This window comes from Pararge aegeria, chromosome 23 (assembly GCF_905163445.1).
Source record: "Pararge aegeria chromosome 23, ilParAegt1.1, whole genome shotgun sequence".
Classification (NCBI taxonomy): Eukaryota; Metazoa; Arthropoda; class Insecta; order Lepidoptera; family Nymphalidae; genus Pararge; species Pararge aegeria.
The window spans coordinates 5,485,537-5,509,409 of record NC_053202.1 but is presented as its reverse complement, the minus strand read 5'-3'; the positions used below and the strand labels follow the sequence as shown (position 1 = coordinate 5,509,409).

The window sequence follows — 23,873 nt, the reverse complement described above, 5'->3', positions numbered from 1 at the left end:
TATAAGTTATAGTTGCATTTTTATATCAGTCTTTTAGCGACTTTGGTGCCATTAAGGCATTTATATCTATATATATAAAAATCAATGCCACTTTTCGTTGTAATTTTATAACTCAAGAACGGGTTCACCTATCCAAACCAAATGTTTAGGCTTTGTTCGGACTATTAAATAGATGGTTTATGTGAAGTTTGCACAAAATCGGTTGAGCGGTTTTCCATTTAACACATTTTTTGAAACTTATATATTAAATAAATTGCCGCAGATTTAGATAAAATGTAGTACAGTTGTACCTGATATTCCGGGTCAACCGGAATCCGGATATGAAAATAAGTATGTAAATAAGTAAATAATGTACTTAAGTGTATTATATACTTTAGTATATTATTTATTTGAGTAAATAATGTTCTTAAGTAAATAATATACTTAAGTATATAATGTATTTAAGTAAATAATGTATTTAAGTAAATAATATACTTGAGTATATAATGTACTAAAGCATATAATGTATTTAAGTATATAATGTGCTACTGTAAATAATTTACTTAAGTAAATAATGTACTTAAGTATATGATGTATTTAAGTAAAAAATGTGCTTAAGTAAATAATATACTTAAGTATTTAATGTACTAAAGTATTTAATGTACTTAAGTAAATAATGTACTTAAGTAAATAATGAACTTAAGCATATAATGTATTTAAGTAAATAATGTATTTAAGGTACTAAAGTATATAATGTAATTAATGTATGTGTAAGTAAATAATATACTTAAGCATATAATGTTTATAATTTACTAAAGTATATAATACTTTAGTATAAAATGTATTTAAGTAAATAATGTTCTTAAGTTAATAATATACTTAAGTATATAATGTTCTTAAGTAAATAATGTATTTAAGTAAATAATATACTTAAGCATATAATGTATTTAAGAAAATAATGTTCTTAAGTATATAATGTACTTAAGTAAATAATGTACTTAAGTATTTAATGTATTTAGGTAAATAATGTATTTAAGTAAATAATATACTTAAGTATTTAAAGTACTAAAGTATATATTGTAATTAATGTATGTAAGTAAATAATATAATTCAAATTCAAAATTCATTTATTTCAAGTAGGGCTAATATAAGCACTTTTGAAACGTCAAGTCTGTCTGTTTGTAGTGATTCTATCATGTATTCTAGTTCGGAAGGCAGATTCTATCGAGAAAAAGCCGGCAAGAAACTCAGCAGTTGCTCTTTTCCAACATCAACAATTTACATTTTGCATTTTAACATTCATTTTTCTATCTTGTGACAGCTGAAAGCGGAGCCGGATGCTTCCAAGCAACCTTGTCATTAAAAAAGCATATAATTAAGCATATAATGTATTAAAGTATATAATTAACTTAAGTATATTATATACTTTAGTATATAATGTACTGAAGTAAATAATATACTTCAGTATTTAATGTATTTAAGTATAAAATGTATTTAAGTATATAATGTACTTAAGTAAATAATATACTTAAGCATATAATGTTTATAATTTACTAAAGTATATAAAATGTATTTAAGTAAATAATGTTCTTAAGTTAATAATAAACTTAAGTATATAATGTTCTTAAGTAAATAATGTATTTAAGTAAATAATATACTTAAGCATATAATGTATTAAAGTATATAATTTACTTAAGTATATTATATACTTTAGTGTATAATGTATTTAAGTATATAATGTGCTAATGTAAATACTTTACTTTAGTAAATAATGTACTAAAGTATATAATCTAAATAAGTAATTAATGTACTTAAGAATATAATGTATTTAAGTATATTATGTACTTAAGTGTATAATGTATTTAAGTAAAAAATCTTCTTAAGTAAATAATATACTTAAGTATATAATGTATTTAAGTATGTACTGTACTAAAGTATGTAATGTACTTAAGTATATCATATAAATAAGTAAATAATGTACTAAAGTATATAATGTAAATAAGTAAATAATGTACTTAAGTATATAATGTATTTAAGTATATAATGTACTAACGTATGTAATGTACTTAAGTATATAATGTCAATAAGTAAATAATATACTGAAGTATATAATGTCCTTAAGTATATAATGGTAAAAAATAAATAATGTACTAAAGTATATTATGTATTTAAGTAAATAATGTACTAAACTATATAATGTACTTCAGTATATAATGTAAATAAATATATAATGTATTGAAGTATATTATGTACTTAAGTGTATCATGTATTTAAGTAAATTATGTTCTTAAGTAAATAATATACTTAAGTATATAATTTATTTAAGTAAATAATGTACTAACGTACATAATGTACTTAAGTAAATAATGTACTGAAGTATATAATGTACTTAAGTAAATAAAGTACTAAACTATATAATGTACTTCAGTATATAATGTAAATAAATAAATAATGTATTTAAGTAAATTATGTTCTTAAGTAAATAATATACTTAAGTATATAATGTATTTAAGTATATAATGAACTAACGTACATAATGTACTTAAGTAAATAATGTACTGAAGTATATAATGTACTTAAGTAAATAAAGTACTAAACTATATAATGTACTTCAGTATATAATGTAAATAAATAAATAATGTATTTAAGTATATTATGAACTTAGGTGTATATTGTATTTAAGTTAATAATATACTTAAGTATACAATGTATTTAAGTATATAATGTACTGAAGTATATAATTAAAATAAATAAATAATGTACCAAAGTATATAATGTATTTAAGTATATATAATGTATTTAAGCATAAAACGTACATAAGTAAATAATGTATTTAAGTATGTTATATACTTTAGTATATTATGTATTTAAGAAAATAATAAACTTAAGCATATAATGTATTTAAGTATATAATGTTCTTAAGTATATAATATACTTAAGTATATAAAGTATTTAAGTAAATTATGTTCTTAAGTAAATAAAATACTTAAGTATATAATGTATTGAAGTATATAATGTGCTAATGTAAATAATTTACTTAAGTAAATAGTGTACTTAAGTATATAATGTAAATAAGTAAATATTATACTAAAGTATATAATGTAAATAAGTAAATAATGTACTTAAGTAAATAATATACTTAAGCATATAATGTATTTAAGTATATAATCTTCTTAAGTATATAATGTATTTAAGTAAAAAATTTACTTAAATATTTAATGTACTAAAGTATATAATGTAATTAATGTATGTAAGTAAATAATTTACTTAAGTATATTATATACTTTAGTATAATAAATAATAATAATAATAAATATACTACGACAATACACACATCGCCACCTAGCCCCAAAGTAAGCGTAGCTTGTGTTATGGGTACTAAGATGACTGATGAATATTTTTATGAATTATATATACATAAATACTATAAGAAAATACATATAAACCTCCAAACACTGAAAAACACTTATTGCTCATCACACAAACATTTTCCAGCTGTGGGAATCAAACCCACGGCCTTGGACTCAGAAAGCAGGGTCGTTGCCCACTGCGCCAGTCGGCTGTCATAATGTATTTAAGTTCGTATATAATGTATTTAAGTAAATCATATACTTAAGTATATAATGTACTAAAGTATATACTGAAATTGATGCATGTAAGTAAATAATATACTTAAGCATACAATGTATTTAAGAAAATAATTTACTTAAGTATATAATGTACTAAAATAAATAATGTACTTAAGTAAATAATGCACTTAAGTATATAATGTATTTAAGTAAATAATGTATGTAAGTAAATAATATACTTAAGCATATAATGTATTTAAGTATATAATGTATTTAAGTAAATTACGTTCTGAAGTAAATAATATACTAAAGTATATAATGTTCTTAAGTAAATATTCTATTGAAGTTAATAATATACTTAAGTATATAATGTACTAAAGTATATAATGTAATTAATGCATGTAAGTAAATAATATACTTAAGCATATAATGTATATAAGAAAATAATGTACTAAAGTATATAATGTAAATAAGTAAATAATGTACTGTAGTATATAATGAACTTAAGTATATAATGTACTTAAGTAAATAATGTACTTAAGTAAATAATGCAATTAAGTATATAATGTAATTAATGTATGTAAGTAAATAATATACTTAAGCATATAATGAAATAAAGTATAAAATGTTCTTATTATTATTACATAATATGCTTAAGTACATTATTTACTTAAGTACATTATTATTTACTTATTAACATTGTATACTTTAGAACATAACTTATTAACATTACATACTTAAAAAAATTTATACTTAAATACATTATATACTTAAGTACATTATTTACTTATTTACATTATATACTTAAGTACATTATTTATTTATTTACATTATATACTTAAGTTCATTATATACTACAGTACATTATTTACTTATTTACATTATATACTTAAGTATATTATTTACTTAAGAATATTTTTTACTTAAATACATTATACAATTAAGTACATAATATACTTAAATACATTATATACTTAAGTACATTAATAACTTATTTACATTATATACTTTAGTACATTATTTACTTAAGTACATTATATACTTCAGTACATTATTTACTTAAGTACATTATATACTTAAATACATTATATGCTTAAGTATATTATTTACTTAAGTACATTATTTACTTATTTACATTATAAACTTTAGTACATTATTTACTTATTTACATTATATACTTAAGTACATTATTTAATTAAGTACATTATATACGTAAGTACATTATATACTTAAGCACATTATTAACTTATTTACATTGCATACTTTAGAACATTACTTATTAACATATAGTATTTGTATACTTAAAAACATTATATACTTTAGTACATTATATACTTAGGTACATTATTTACTTAAATACATAATATACTTTAGTACATTATTTACTTAAGTACATTATATACTTAAGAACATTATATACTTAAGTACGTTATAAACTTAAGTGCATTATATACTTAAGTACATTATATAGTTAAATACATTATGTACTTAAGTACATTATATACTTAAATACATTATATACTTAAGTACATTATATACTTTAGAACATTATATACTTAAGTACATTATATACTTTAGAACATTATATACTTAAGTACATTATTTACTTATGTACAATACATGCTTTAATACATTATATACTTAAGTACATAATATACTAGAGTACATTAATTACTTATTTACATTATATACTTAAATACGTTATATACTTAAGAATATTATATACTTAAATACGTTATATACTTAAGAATATTATATACTTAAATAATTTATATACTTAAGTACATTATATACTTAAGTATATTATATACTTAACTACATTATATACTTAAGTACATTATTTACTTATTTACATTATATACTTTAGTACATTATTTATTTATTTACATTATATACTTAAGTACATTATATACTTCAGTACATTATTAACTTATTTACATTATATACTTAAGTACATTATTTAATTAAGTACATTATATACGTTAGTACATTATGTACTTAAATACATTTACATTATTTACTTAGGTAAATTATTTACATTAGCACATTATATACTTTAGTACATTATATACTTAAATACATTATATACTTAAATACATTATATACTTAAGAACATTGTATACTTAAGTGAATTATATACTTTATTACATTATATACTTAAATACGTTATATACTTAAGTACATTTTATAGTTAAATACATTATATACTTAAGAACATTATATACTTAATTACGTTATATACTTATGTACGTTATTTACTTAAATACTTTATATACTTAAGTACATTATATACTTAAATACATGTACATTATTTACTTATGTACATTATATGCTTAAATACATAATAAACTTAAGTACATTATATACTTCAGTACATTATTTACTTATTTACATTACATACCTAAGTACATTATTTACTTAAGTACATTATATATGTAAGTACATTATATACTTAAGTACATTATATACTTAAGTACATTATATACTTAAATACATTATATACTTAAATACATTATATTCTTAAGTACATCATTTACTTATTTACATTATATACTTCAGTACATTATTTACTTATTTACATTATATACTTAAGTACATTATTAAATTAAGTACATTATATACGTTAGTACATTATGTACTTAAATACATTTACATTATTTACTTAGGTAAATTATTTACATAAGCACATTATAGACTTTAGTACATTATATATACTTAAGTATATTATTTACTTAAATACATTATTTACTTAAATACATTTTATACTTAAATACATAATATACTTAAGTACATTATTTACTTATGTACATTATATGCTTAAATACATAATATACTTAAGTACATTATATACTTCAGTACATTATTTACTTATTTACATTATATACTTAAGTACATTATTTACTTAAGTACATTATATATGTAAGTACATTATATTTTTAAGTACATTATATACTTAAGTACATTATATACTTAAGCATATTATTTACTTAAGAACATTATTTACTTAAATACATAATATACTAAAGTATATAATATACTTAAGTACATTATTTACTTAAGTACTTTATATACTTAAGTACATTGTTTACTTAAGTACATTATATACTTAAATACATTATATTCTTAAGTAAATTATTTACTTATTTTCATTATATACTTTAGTACATTATTTATTTATTTACATTATATACTTAAGTACATTATATACTTCAGTACATTATTTACTTATTTACATCATATACTTAAGTACATTATATACGTTAGTATATTATTTACTTAAGAAGATTTCTTACTTAAATACAATATACACTTAAGAACATAATATACTTAAATACATTATATACTTAAGTACATTAATTACTTATGTACATTATATACTTTAGTACATTATTTACTTTAGTACATTATATACTTCAGTACAATATATACTTAAGTACACTATTTACTTAAGTAAATTATTTACATTAGCACATTATATACTTCAATACATTATATACTTAAGTATATAATATACTTAAGAACATTATATACTTAAATACATTATTTACTTATTTACATTATATACTTAAGTACATTATTTACTTAAGTATATTATATACGTAAGTACATTTTCTACTTAAGTACATTATATACTTAAGTATATTATTTACTTAGGCACATTATTTACTTATTTACAGTGCATACTTTAGAACATTACTTATTAACATTGTATACTTAAAAACATTTTATACTTTAGTACATTATATACTTAAGTACATTATTTACTTAAGTACATTAAATACTTAAGTATATTATTTACTTAAGAACATTATTTACTTAAATACATAATTTAATAAAGTATATAATATACTTAAGTACATAATATACTTCAGTACATTATTTACTTATTTACATTATATACTTTAGAACATTATTTACTTAAGTACATTATATACTTAAGCATATTATTTACTTAAGAACTTTATTTACTTAAATACATTATATACTTAAGTACATTATTTACTTAAGTACTTTATATACTTAAGTACATTATATACGTAAATACATAATATACTTTAATACATTATATTCTTAAGTACATTATTAACTTATTTACATTATATACTTTAGTACATTATTTATTTATTTACATCATATACTTAAGTACATTATATACTTCAGTACATTATTTACTTATTTACGTAATATGCTTAAGTACATTATATACGTTAATACATTATGTACTTAAATACATTATTTACTTAAGTACATAATATACTTAAGTACAGTATTTACTTATGCACATAATATACTTAAATACATTATATACTTAAGTACATTATTTATTTAAGTACATTATAAACGTAAGTACATTATATACTTAAGTACATTATATACTTAAGTACATTATTTACTTTTTACATTATATACTTTAGTACATTATTTATTTATTTACATTATATACTTAAGTACATTATATACTTCAGTACATTATTTACTTATTTACATTATATACTTAAGTACATTATTTAATTAAGTACATTATATACGTTAGTACATTATGTACTTAAATACATTTACATTATTTACTTAGGTAAATTATTTACATTAGCACATTAAATACTTTAGTACATTATATACTGAAGTATATTATTTACTTAAATACATTATTTACTTACATACATTTTATACTTAAGTACATAATATACTTAAGTATATTTTTTATTTATGTACATAATATGCTTAAATACATAATATACTTAAGTAAATTATATACTTCAGTACATTATTTACTTATTTACATTATATACTTAAGTACATTATATACGTTAGTACATTATGTACTTAAATACATTTACATTATTTACTTAGGTAAATTATTTACTTAAATACATTAAATCTTAAGTACATAATATACTTAAGTACAGTATTTACTTATGTACATTATATGCTTAAATACATAATATACTTAAGTACATTATATACTTCAGTACATTATTTACTTATTTACATTATATACTTAAGTACATTATTTACTTACGTACATTATATATGTGAGTACATTATATACTTAATTACATTATAAACTTAAGTACATTATATACTTAAGCATATTATTTACTGAAGAACATTATTTACTTAAATACAAAATATACTAAAGTATATAATATACTTCAGTACATTATTTACTTAAGTACATTATATACTTAAATACATTATATACTTAAATACATTATATTCTTAAGTATATTATTTACTTAAGAACATCATTTACTTAAATACATAATTTACTAAAGTATATAATATACTTAAGTACATAATATACTTCAGTACATTATTTACTTATTTACATTATATACTTTAGAACATTATTTACTTAAGTAAATTATATACTTAAGCATATTATTTACTTAAGAACTTTATTTACTTAAATACATTATATACTTAAGTACATTATTTACTTAAGTACTTTAAATACTTAAGTACATTATATACGTAAATACATAATATACTTTAATACATTATATTCTTAAGTACATTATTTACTTATTTACATTATATACTTTAGTACAGTATTTATTTATTTACATTATATACTTCTGTACATTATTTACTTATTTACATTATATACTTAAGTACATTATTTAATTAAGTACATTATATACGTTAGTACATTATGTACTTAAATACATTATATACTTAAGTATATTATTTACTTAAGAAGATTTTTTACTTTAATACATTATACACTTAAGAACATAATATACTTAAATACAATATATACTTAAGTACATTAATTACTTATTTACATTATATACTTTAGTACATTATTTACTTAAGTACATTATATACTTCAGTACATTATTTACTTAAGTACATTATATACTTAAATACATTATATGCTTAAGTATATTATTTACTTAAGTACATTATTTACTTATTTACATTATATACTTTAGTACATTATTTACTTATTTACATTATATACTTAAGTACATTATTTAATTAAGTACATTATATACGTAAGTACATTATATACTTAAGCACATTATTAACTTATTTACATTGCATACTTTAGAACATTACTTATTAACATATAGTATTTGGTTACTTAAAAACATTATATACTTTAGTACATTATATACTTAAGTACATTATTTACTTAAGAACATTATTTACTTAAATACATAATATACTTTAGTACATTATTTACTTAAGTACATTATATACTTAAGAACATTATATACTTAAGTACGTTATAAACTTAAGTGCATTATATACTTAAGTACATTATATACTTTATTACATTATATACTTAAGAACATTATATACTTAAGTACATTATATACTTAAATACGTTATATACTTAAGTACATTATATAGTTAAATACATTATGTACTTAAGTTCATTATATACTTAAATACATTATATACTTTAGTACATTATATACTTAAGTACATAATATACTAGAGTACATTATTTACTTATTTACATTATATACTTAAATACGTTATATACTTAAGAACATTATATACTTAAATACGTTATATACTTAAGAACATTATATACTTAAATACATTATATACTTAAGTACATTATATACTTAAGTATATTATATACTTAAGTACATTATATACTTAAGTACATTATATACTTAAGTATATTATATACTTAAGTTCATTATATACTTAAACTAGCGACCCGCCCCGGCTTCGCACGGGTGCAATGCTGATACTAAATTAAATACACTACAGAAAAACTATGAACGTTGTATATAAAAACATAGCGGCCCGCTCCGACTTTGCACCCGCATAAAATATATATGCCTATGTCACTCAATGAAAACATGATTAAAATCGATCCAGTATTTTTGATTCATTCATTACTGCCCTTGGCCTGCACGCATTAAATTTGGAGTAAAACAATTCCTCTTTCCCTATACTTACTATGAAGATTTCCTGCTATCTTTGGAATATCTAAATTCATACAATTTTTATTACATTACACATTTTTACTTATTTACTTTTTACATTTTTACCTAGGTATTTATTTTATTTTTACAACAATTAATATATTACAGGATGTCTTTATACACAACGTTCACAGCTTTCTTGTCATTAGACAATACAAACATGTTTTCTCTTGAGGTTACTCTTGAAAGAGCGACATACAGTTGGCCATGTGAAAAACAGTCAACGCTCAAATCTAAGCCTGCAACGTTGAAGGTTTGACCTTGCGATTTATTAATGGTCATTGCAAAAGATGTCTTTACCGGAAACTGTAAACGTTTAAATTGGAAGGGAAAATCCGATGGTATCAGAGGGATTCGGGGAATCAATACATCTTCTCCGGTACCACATCCTGTGAGTATTGTGCACTCTATTATGAAAGTTTTCAGTGATTTTATCAGCAAACGCGTGCCATTGCAAAGTTTAGGTGGATTCAGGTTTCTTAATAAAATAACAGGACAACCTACTTTCAACACCATTTTGTGAGGAGGGAGTCCAGACAGGTTCAAAGAGTTTAGAAACTCTGTAGGAAAATGAACAGCTTCTTCCAAATCGAGAACAGTATCCACCGAGTAGTATATTTTCGTCGGCGCATCAATCTTTGAAAGAATCAAGTTATTTACCTTATCTACTTGTTCATTAGTTAATGACAGAATCGCTCTTTCTTTAAACCAAGATATTGTCTTGTAACTTATGTCATCAATGTCAGGATAGACTTTGTTGACTAACTCTTGGATATTATCTATCAAAACACAAAGGTTTTCAAGGTTAATCCTTCCCTCACTTTGTGTTAATTCTCTATTGAAGATTCTCTCTCTCTCTCAGCTCTATATCTATCCCTAAGCTGACTGAGTCGAGCTTCACGTTCTGTTGACGATTCTTCATCTCTTTGTGAACGTACTCTTCTAGCATTCACTGAACTACAACCTATGTTCGAACGACGACGTCTTCCAGACATGACTATATAATTTCAGAACAAAATTGACTCAGTGCTAGACTTATGTATGATAACCTACTTAATTCGATAAGGATTAATGCCGTATTGCTTAAAATAGCTTCGTAAATAAGCCATTTTTTCACGTAAAAAGTAAACAATAAAAATGGTTAATGTGGGTTATCCCTAAAATATAAACATATACCATCGCGGACATTTTTGTAGACCTTTTTATGGTGTACAATACTGTAGTACATTAATTTGATCTAACTCGTAGGGTTTAGGCAGCGTTTTTGCTAAATTGCTAAATAAGCCCATAAAAATAGGTTAATTTACGACATCACGTTAGCAACCTCTAAAATTAGCAATGTTGCCTTAGTATATGATGCATGTATTATACATATAAACCTTCCTCTTGAATCACTCTATCTATTGAAACCGCATCAAAATCCGTTGCGTAGTTTTAAAGATTTAAGCGCACATAGGGATATAGGGACAGAAAAGGCGACTTTGTTTTATACTATGTAGTGATACATTATATACTTAAGTACGTTATATACTTAAATACGTTATATACTTAAGTACATTATATAGTTAAATACATTATATACTTAAATACATTATATACTTAAAAACATTATATACTTTAGTACATTATATACCTCAATACATTATATACCTAAGTATATTATTTACTTAAGTACATTATTTACTTATGTGCAATACATGCTTAAATACATTATATACTTAAGTACATAATATACTAGAGTACATTATTTACTTATTTACATTTTATACGTAAGTACATTATATACTTAAGAACATTATATACTTAAATACGTTATATACTTAAGTACATTATATACTTAAGTACATTATATACTTTAGTACATTATATACTTAAGTACGTTATATACTTAAGTACATTAAATAATTAAGAACATTATATACATAAGTTCATTATATACTTAAAAACATTATATACATTAGTACATTATATACCTCAATACATTATATACCTAAGTATATTATTTACTTAAGAACACTATTTACTTAAATACATAATTTACTAAAGTATATAATATACTTAAGTACATTATTTACTTATGTACAATACATGCTTAAATACATTATATACTTAAGTACATAATATACTAGAGTACATTATATAGTTAAGTACGTTATATACTTAAGTGCATTATATAGTTAAATACATTATAAACTTAAGTACATTATATACTTAAATACATAATATACTAAAGTATATAAAAAACTTAAGAACATTATATACTTAAGTACATTATATACTTAAATACGTTATATACTTAAGTACATTATATACTTTTATACATTATATACTTAAGTACATTATATACTTAAATACATTATATACTTAAGTACATTATATACTTAAGTACATTATATACTTTATTACATTCTATACTTAAGTACATTATATACTTAAGTACATTCTATACTTAAATACGTTATTCACTTAAGTTCATTATATACTTAAATACATTATATACTTAAGTACATTATAAACTTAAGTACGTTATATACTTAAGTACGTTATATACTTAAGTACATTAAATACTTAAGTACGTTATATACTTAAGTACATTATATACATAAGTTCATTATATACTTAAATGACGGCCGATTGGCGCAGTTTGTAGCGACCCTGCTTTCTGAGTCCAAGGCCGTGGGTTCGATTCCCACAACTGGAAAATGTTTGTGTGATGAGCGTGAATATTTTTCAGTGTCTGGGTGTTTATACATATATTCTAAGTATTTATGTATATTATTCATAAAAATATTCATCAGTCGTCTTAGTACCCATAACACAAGCTAAGCTTACTTTGGGGCTAGATGACGATGTGTGTATTGTAAAAAAAAAAAAAAAAAATATATTATAAATTTAAGTACATTATATAATTAAGTACATTATATACTTAAGTACATTAAATACTTAAGTACGTTATATACTTAAGTGCATTATATACTTAAGTACATTATATACTTTATTACATTATATACTTAAGAACATTATATACTTAAGTACATTTTATACTTAAATACGTTATATACTTAAGTTCATTATATAGTTAAATACATTATATACTTAAGTACGTTATAGGGCACGTACGTTGAAGGGCACCGGGGTAACCATCTCTGAATTCCTTATTAAAAGTCGCCACTCTACATTCCTTGCGGCTCGACAGCGATTTGGTGTGGCGAGGTGTTGGACCAGGAACGGGACCATTATGGTGCTTGACTCCAGTGGGAAACGGCATCGCGTCACGACTATGACCGAGCTGAACGCTATCCCGTCTTCCATTCAGGATGTGCCTGCCGTTGCGCCTGCTACTTCGTTTGAAGCCCCCAAGGACACCAGAGCCGCCAACACAAGAATGAAGCGTATCATTAAAAAATGAATACAACTAGTTTCTTTTAAAATTACAGTTCTTGGCACTGTTCTGTTTGGCTCGCTTTGTATTTGTTCTGTTATGAAATAATTAGTATAATCTTTTTTGGTAGTAGCTTCTAATCAATTTATTATGTTCTTTGTTGTAGTTTACTTTCATTTAATTATTTAGGTTTTGTTATTGTGGGTAAGAGCACTCTCAATGTCTGACAATGACATCTGACAAGCGGTGACAGATGACTTTGACTGACGTGTATTTGGTAGTTCGTTTAGAAACATTGAAGCATAGACTTTATAAGGCCTGCAACACACTGTTATGTTTTATTTTTATTTTGTTATACGCAGTTTTGTTAATTGTTTTTTTTTTGTTTAACTTCAATATTTTCTGTGCAAATGTTTTAATTGTCTAGTATTCTTATATTTTCAAGATGCAGCTGGCGGATTAGGAAAATCTATATATTAATACCATAGTTAGTATTTTTTTTTTTTTTCTTTTACTCTTTAAGTTTATATATATATTGCTTTATATTTGTTATTTTTATTGTTTCTTTTTTATATTTATTATTTGATATATTATTTTATTCTATACAATGTCGTTGAACAGTATGGACAGTGATGTTTTTCTGTCTATGTCGTCTAGTGATGATAGTTTCCACAGTACATCTTTCCTTCCACTTGATAAAACTCTTGATTCTTGCTTCTCAGATTGTTTGAAGAACCTTAATGTCATTCATATTAATGCACAAAGTATCCCAGCTCATTATCCTGATATGCTTGCATCTTTTGATTCCCGTAACATACATGCTATACTAGTGTCTGAGTCTTGGCTTAAAACTTGATTACCTTCTACCTCTTATTCGCTGCCAGGTTTTAGGCTTATTCGCAATGACCGTGTTGGTAAGGGGGGTGGTGGAGTAGCGATCTACTTGCGTTCTTATATTCCTTTTACTGTTATTAGTATGTCTTCACAACCCTCCTTACCTGATGCTGCTGAGCATCTACTTGTTGAAGTTCCTGTAGTACTTATTTCCCATACCAAAATTCTTCTTGGAGTGTTCTATTGTCCACCATACGTTTCTGACTACTTTCGTTCATTTGAATCCTTATTAGAGAAAGAAGTTCCTCTTTATAGCCACTCCATTATTTTTGGAGATTTTAATACTTGTTTACTCAAAAATGATTATCGCAGCAAGAAATTTTTGACTACAGTGGAATCTGTCCTGCCCCTTGCTGCTACGCATTATTCTCCTGGTTGTACTCCTTCTCTTCTTGACCTTATTATGGTATCCTCTCCGGATTTCATCTTTAAGCATGGCCAGTGTCCTGCCGATGCATTTTCTTATCATGATTTGATTTATCTTTCATATAAAATACGTCCACTTAAAGCAAAATCGAGGGTACTTCTGCGGCGTAACTTTGGAGGAATTGACAGCCGTCGCTTGTGTGATGATGCTAGTCATCTGGACTGGGCGGCTATCGCAGCTGTTGACTCAGTTGACCGCAAAATTGAGATATTTAATTCCCTGATAACGCAACTCTACGATACGCATGCTCCGTTAAGACCAATCAAGCTGAAACATCTACTGGCGCCCTGGTTATCAGAAGAGATAAAAATTTTAATGGACAAAAAGATCGCGGCGAAATATAAATACAAAACAAATAATACTGACGCTAACCGGGAAAAATATCATAAAGCACGGAATCGCTGTAATACATTGTGTAGGGATGCTCAACGACGCCATATTCATAAGTCTGTTGAAAGTGGTGACACTGCTAAAACCTGGAAGTTTCTTGAGTCTCTTGGAGTTGGTAAATCATCTCATAGATCTTCTATTAACGTTGATATCGAACTCCTAAATAAACATTTTTCTACTTCTGATACAATTAATAGTTCCGATAAAGAACGTACTCTTAGTATTCTTTCTTCCCACTCAACTCCTAACTTTTTACCATTTACTTTCGAGTCTTTTACTGAATGTGATGTTAAGAAGAGCATAATATCCATTGCATCGAATGCTGTTGGTGTAGATAGCATTACCCGTAATATGATCATTCCAATTCTTGACGTTGTTTCCCCTATTCTAACCCATATCTTAAACTCTTCCATTCTCTGTAGCAAATTCCCTGAAGAATGGAAGTTTGCTCAGATTATTCCTCTACCTAAAAAAACAACCCTTCATCGTTTTCTGATTTTCGCCCCATTTCTATATTACCATTTCTCTCAAAAGTTCTTGAAAAACTCGTATCTCAACAACTTAGTCTCTTTCTTAATAAGAATAACCTTCTCAGTTCTTTGCAATCTGGCTTTCGCCCTGGTCATAGTACGGCTACTGCTCTTGCTAAAGTAACTGATGATATTCGATGGGCGATGGATAACAAGCAGCTAACAATTCTTATTCTGCTTGACTTTAGCAATGCCTTTAATACAGTTGACTTTGACATCTTGCTTAGTCTTTTACGCTCTATTAACATATTATCTCCATCAGTAATAGACTGGTTTCGGAGTTACCTCAATGGCCGTCGACAGCGCATTCAGATTGACGAGTCCTTTTCGTCTTGGTGTGATGTTGCGGCTGGGGTACCTCAGGGTGGAGTGTTATCTCCTTTACTTTTTTCTATTTTTATTAACTCTATTACTCAAAACATCTCTTCTCTCTATCACATGTATGCAGATGATATCCAAATATATCGCTCATCTACCCTTCAAAATCTTGGTTCTGCTGTTACAGCTATAAATAATGATATGGCTGCAATTTCTGAGTGGAGCAGGCAATATGGGCTAAAGGTCAATCCTGCAAAATCAAAAGCTATCGTTATTGGTAGCTCAGGAATGATCGCGAGGGTTGATTGGCTGAGCATTCCTTCTGTTATTTATAATGGCATCGCTATTCCTTTTTGTGACTCTGTGAAAGATCTTGGTGTATACCTCGACCGGGAATTGTCATGGACAGTGCATGTCAAAGAGCTGAGTCAGAAAGTGTTTGTGGCGATGAGCTCGTTGCGAAGGCTGCAATCATTTCTTCCAATTCCGACCAAAGTTATGCTAGCACATTCTCTTTTTCTATCTATTCTCGATTATGCGGATGCAAGCTTTCTTAATCTGACCGAGGATCAGCTTAATAAACTTGAGCGTCTTCAAAATCTTGCTATTCGGTTCATATTTGGCCTTCGCAAATATGACCATGTTTCCGAATTTCGACAAAAACTCAAGTGGCTTCCTATTCGTCGTCGCCGGGATATGCATGTACTTTCTCTTCTGTACTGTGTGTTATTTCATCTAAATACTCCCTCGTATTTAAAAGAGAAGTTCTTCTTCTTGGAAGAATTCTTGGTGAGCAATCTGGTGTAAGATCGTGCCGTGCGCTGACGCTGTGTATGCCTTATCATAGGACAAAATTTTATAAGCGTATACGATGACGTTTTCGTTTAAATATACGATTACGTTTTCGTTTTCGTATTCAATGACGTTTTCGTTTACGTAAACGAATACGTTTTCTTATTCGTTTACGTATACGATGACGTTTTTGTTTTTATTTTACGAATACGATAACGTTTTCGTTAACGTATACGAATACGTTTTCGTTTTCGTATTCGATGTCGTTTTCGTTTTTGTTTACGTATACGATGACGTTTTCGTTTTTATTACGTATACGATGACGTTTGCATTTTCGTATTCGATGTCGTTTTCGTTTTTGTTTACGTATACGGTGACGTTTTGTTTTTAGTTTACGTATTCGATGTCGTTTTCGTTTTAGTTTACGTATACGAGTACGTTTTCGTTTTCGTATACAATGACGTTTTTGTTTTCGTACACGATAACGTTTTCGTTTTCGTATACGTATTCGTATTCGTTTTCGTATTCGTTTTCGTGTTCGTTTTCGTATTCGTTTTCATATTCGTATTCGTTTTCGTATTCGTTTTCGTATTCGTTTTCGTATTCGTTTTCGTATTCGTTTTCGTATACGATGACGTTTTCGTTTACGTAAACGAATACGTTTTCGTATTTAATGACGTTTTCGTTTTCGTATTCGATGACGTTTTCGTATTTGTTTACGTATACGATGACGTTTTCGTATAAGATGACGTTTTTGTTTTTATTTTACGAATACGATAACGTTTTCGTTTCCGTATACGAATACGTTTTCGTTTTCGTATTCGATGTCGTTTTAGTTTTCGTTTACGTATACGATGACGTTTTCGTTTACATATACGATAACGTTTTCGTTTACGTATACGAATACGTTTTCGTTTTTGTATTCGATGTCGTTTTAGTTTTCGTTTACGTATACGATGAAGTTTTCGTTTTCGGACACGATGACATTTTCGTTTTCGTACACGATAACGTTTTCGTTTTCGTTTTCGTTTACGTATACGATGACGTTTTCGTTTACATATACGATTACGTTTTCGTTTTCGTATTCAATGTCGTTTTCGCTTTCGTATTCCATGACTTTTTGTATTCGTTTACGTATACGATGACGTTTTCGTTGTTATTTTACGAATACGATGTCGTTTTCGTTTTAGTTTACGTATACGAGTACGTTTTCGTTTTCGTATACAATGTCGCTTTAGTTTTCGTTTACGTATACGATGACGTTTTCGTTTACATATACGATAACGTTTTCGTTTACGTATACGAATACGTTTTCGTTTTCGTATTCGTTTTCGTATTCGTTTTCGTATTCGTTTTTGTATTCGTTTTCGTATTCGTTTTCGTATTCGTTTTCGTATACGATGAAGTTTTCGTTTACGTATACGAATACGTTTTCGTTTTCGTATTCAATGACGTTTTCGTTTTCGTATTCGATGACGTTTTCGTATTTGTTTACGTATACGATGACGTTTTCGTATAAGATGACGTTTTTGTTTTTATTTTACGAATACGATAACGTTTTCGTTAACGTATACGAATACTTTTTCGTTTTCGTATTCGATGTCGTTTTAGTTTTCGTTTACGTATACGATGACGTTTTCGTTTACATATACGATAACGTTTTCGTTTACGTATACGAATTCGTTTTCGTTTTTGTATTCGATGTCGTTTTAGTTTTCGTTTACGTATACGATGACGTTTTCGTTTTCGTATACGATGACGTTTTCGTTTAAATATACGATTACGTTTTCGTTTTCGTATTCAATGACGTTTTCGTTTACGTATACGAATACGTTTTCGTTTTCGTATTCCATGACGTTTTCGTATTCGTTTACGTATACGATGACGTTTTTGTTTTCGTACACGATAACGTTTTCGTTTTCGTATTCGTTTTCGTATTCGTTTTCGTGTTCGTTTTCGTATTCGTTTTCATATTCGTATTCGTTTTCGTATTCGTTTTCGTATTCGTTTTCGTATTCGTTTTCGTATTCGTTTTCGTATTCGTTTTCGTATTCGTTTTCGTATTCGTTTTCGTATTCGTTTTCGTATTCGTTTTCGTATTCGTTTTCGTATTCGTTTTCGTATACGATGACGTTTTCGTTTAAATATACGATTACGTTTTCGTTTTCGTATTCAATGACGTTTTCGTTTACGTATACGAATACGTTTTCGTTTTCGTATTCGATGTCGTTTTAGTTTTCGTTTACGTATACGATGACGTTTTCGTTTACATATACGATAACGTTTTCGTTTACGTATACGAATACGTTTTCGTTTTCGTATTCGTATTCGTATTCGTTTTTGTATTCGTTTTCGTGTTCGTTTTCGTATTCGTTTTCATATTCGTATTCGTTTTCGTATTCGTTTTCGTATTCGTTTTCGTATTCGTTTTCGTATTCGTTTTCGTATTCGTTTTTGTATACGATGACGTTTTCGTTTACGTATACGAATACGTTTTCGTTTTCGTATTCAATGACGTTTTCGTTTTCGTATTCGATGACGTTTTCGTATTTGTTTACGTATACGATGACGTTTTCGTATAAGATGACGTTTTTGTTTTTATTTTACGAATACGATAACGTTTTCGTTTACGTATACGAATACGTTTTCGTTTTCGTATTCGATGTCGTTTTAGTTTTCGTTTACGTATACGATGACGTTTTCGTTTAAATATATGATAACGTTTTCGTTTACGTATACGAATACGTTTTCGTTTTTGTATTCGATGTCGTTTTAGTTTTCGTTTTCGTATACAATGACGTTTTCGTTTTCGGACACGATGACATTTTCGTTTTCGTACACGATAACGTTTTCGTTTTCCTTTTCGTTTACGTATACGATGACGTTTTCGTTTACATATACGATTACGTTTTCGTTTTCGTATTCAATGTCGTTTTCGTTTTCGTATTCCATGACGTTTTCGTATTCGTTTACGTATACGATGACGTTTTCGTTGTTATTTTACGAATACGATGTCGTTTTCGTTTTAGTTTACGTATACGAGTACGTTTTCGTTTTCGTATACAATGACGTTTTTGTTTTCATACACGATAACGTTTTCGTTTTCGTTTTCGTTTTCGTATTCAATGTCGTTTTCGTTTTCGTATTCCATGACGTTTTCGTATTCGTTTACGTATACGATGACGTTTTCGTTGTTATTTTACGAATACGATGTCGTTTTCGTTTTAGTTTAGGTATACGAGTACGTTTTCGTTTTCGAATACAATGACGTTTTTGTTTTCGTACACGATAACGTTTTCGTTTTCGTATTCGTTTTCGTATTCGTTTTCGTATTCGTTTTCGTATTCGTTTTCGTGTTCGTTTACGTATTCGTTTTCATATTCGTTTTCGTTTTCGTTTTCGTGTTCGTTTTCGTATTCGTTTTCATATTCGTATTCGTTTTCGTATTCGTTTTCGTATTCGTTTTCGTATACGATGACGTTTTCGTTTTCGTATTCAATGACGTTTTCGTTTTCGTATTCGATGACGTTTTCGTATTTGTTTACGTATACGATGACGTTTTCGTATTCGATGTTGTTTTAGTTTTCGTTTACGTATACGATGACGTTTTCGTTTACATATACGATAACGTTTTCGTTTACGTATACGAATACGTTTTCGTTTACGTATACGAATACGTTTTCGTTTTTGTATTCGATGTCGTTTTAGTTTTCGTTTACGTATACGATGACGTTTTCGTTTTCGGACACGATGACATTTTCGTTTTCGTACACGATAACGTTTTCGTTTTCGTTTTCGTTTTCGTTTACGTATACGATTACGTTTTCGTTTTCGTATTCAATGTCGTTTTCGTTTTCGTATTCCATGACGTTTTCGTATTCGTTTACGTATACGATGACGTTTTCGTTGTTATTTTACGAATACGATGTCGTTTTCGTTTTAGTTTAGGTATACGAGTACGTTTTCGTTTTCGAATACAATGACGTTTTTGTTTTCGTACACGATAACGTTTTCGTTTTCGTATTCGTTTTCGTATTCGTTTTCGTGTTCGTTTACGTATTCGTTTTCATATTCGTTTTCGTTTTCGTTTTCGTGTTCGTTTTCGTATTCGTTTTCATATTCGTATTCGTTTTCGTATTCGTTTTTATATTCGTTTTCGTATACGATGACGTTTTCGTTCTCGTATTCAATGACGTTTTCGTTTTCGTATTCGATGTCGTTTTTGTTTTTGTTTACGTATACGATGACGTTTGCATTTTCGTATTCGATGTCGTTTTCGTTTTTGTTTACGTATACGGTGACGTTTTGTTTTTATTTTACGTATTCGATGTCGTTTTCGTTTTAGTTTACGTATACGAGTACGTTTTCGTTTTCGTATACAATGACGTTTTTGTTTTCGTACACGATAACGTTTTCGTTTTCGTATTCGTATTCGTATTCGTTTTCGTATTCGTTTTCGTGTTCGTTTTCGTATTCGTTTTCATATACGTATTCGTTTTCGTATTCGTTTTCGTATTCGTTTTCGTATTCGTTTTCGTATTCGTTTTCGTATACGATGCTGTTTTCGTTTACGTAAACAAATACGTTTTCGTATTTAATGACGTTTTCGTTTTCGTATTCGATGACGTTTTCGTATTTGTTTACGTATACGATGACGTTTTCGTATAAGATGACGTTTTTGTTTTTATTTTACGAATACGATAACGTTTTCGTTTACGTCTACGAATACGTTTTCGTTTTCGTATTCGATGTCGTTTTAGTTTTCGTTACGTATACGATGACGTTTTCGTTTACATATACGATAACGTTTTCGTTAACGTAAACGAATACGTTTTCGTTTTTGTATTCGATGTCGTTTTAGTTTTCGTTTACGTATACGATGACGTTTTCGTTTTCGGACACGATGACATTTTCGTTTTCGTACACGATAACGTTTTCGTTTTCGTTTTCGTTTACGTATACGATGACGTTTTCGTTTACATATACGATTACGTTTTCGTTTTCGTATTCAATGTCGTTTTCGTTTTCGTATTCCATGACGTTTTCGTATTCGTTTACGAATACGATGACGTTTTCTTTGTTATTTTACGAATACGATGTCGTTTTCGTTTTAGTTTACGTATACGAGTACGTTTTCGTTTTCGTATACAATGACGTTTTTGTTTTCGAACACGATAACGTTTTCGTTTTCGTATTCGTTTTCGTATTCGTTTTCGTGTTCGTTTTCGTATTCGTTTTCATATTCGTATTCGTTTTCGTATTCGTTTTCGTATTCGTTTTCGTATTCGTTTTCGTATTCGTTTTCGTATTCGTTTTCGTATTCGTTTTCGTATTCGTTTTCGTATTCGTTTTCGTATACGATGACGTTTTCGTTTAAATATACGATTATGTTTTCGTTTTCGTATTCAATGACGTTTTCGTTTTACGTATTCGAATACGTTTTCGTTTTCGTATTCGATGTCGTTTTAGTTTTCGTTTACGTATACGATGACGTTTTCGTTTACATATACGATAACGTTTTCGTTTACGTATACGAATACGTTTTCGTTTTCGTATTCGTATTCGTATTCGTTTTCGTATTCGTTTTCGTGTTCGTTTTCGTATTCGTTTTCGTATTCGTTTTCGTATTCGTTTTCGTATTCGTTTTCGTATTCGTTTTCGTATACGATGACGTTTTCGTTTACGTATACGAATACGTTTTCGTTTTCGTATTCAATGACGTTTTCGTTTTCGTATTCGATGACGTTTTCGTATTTGTTTACGTAAACGATGACGTTTTCGTATAAGATGACGTTTTTGTTTTTGTTTTACGAATACGATAACGTTTTCGTTTACGTATACGAATACGTTTTCGTTTTCGTATTCGATGTCGTTTTAGTTTTCGTTTACGTATACGATGACGTTTTCGTTTACATATACGATAACGTTTTCGTTTACGTATACGAATACGTTTTCGTTTTTGTATTCGATGTCGTTTTAGTTTTCGTTTACGTATACGATGACGTTTTCGTTTTCGGACACGATGACATTTTCGTTTTCGTACACGATAACGTTTTCGTTTTCGTTTTCGTTTACGTATACGATGACGTTTTCGTTGTTATTTTACGAATACGATGTCGTTTTCGTTTTAGTTTACGTATACGAGTACGTTTTCGTTTTCGTATACAATGACGTTTTTGTTTTCGTACACGATAACGTTTTCGTTTTCGTATTCGTTTTCGTATTCGTTTTCGTATTCGTTTTCGTGTTCGTTTTCGTATTCGTTTTCATATTCGTATTCGTTTTCGTATTCGTTTTCGTATTCGTTTTCGTATTCGTTTTCGTATTCGTTTTCGTATTCGTTTTCGTATACGATGACGTTTTCGTTTACGTAAACAAATACGTTTTCGTATTTAATGACGTTTTCGTTTTCGTATTCGATGACGTTTTCGTATTTGTTTACGTATACGATGACGTTTTCGTATAAGATGACGTTTTTGTTTTTATTTTACGAATACGATAACGTTTTCGTTTACGTCTACGAATACGTTTTCGTTTTCGTATTCGATGTCGTTTTAGTTTTCGTTACGTATACGATGACGTTTTCGTTTACATATACGATAACGTTTTCGTTAACGTAAACGAATACGTTTTCGTTTT

General features: G+C 26.9%; 1 protein-coding gene across 1 annotated transcript in view; it reads right to left on the bottom strand.

The window, feature by feature from the left end:
• Window positions 1-23,873, bottom strand: part of LOC120634345 (odorant receptor 85b-like) — a 50,330-nt gene that overhangs the window by 4,835 nt on the left and 21,622 nt on the right. The window lies entirely within an intron of this gene.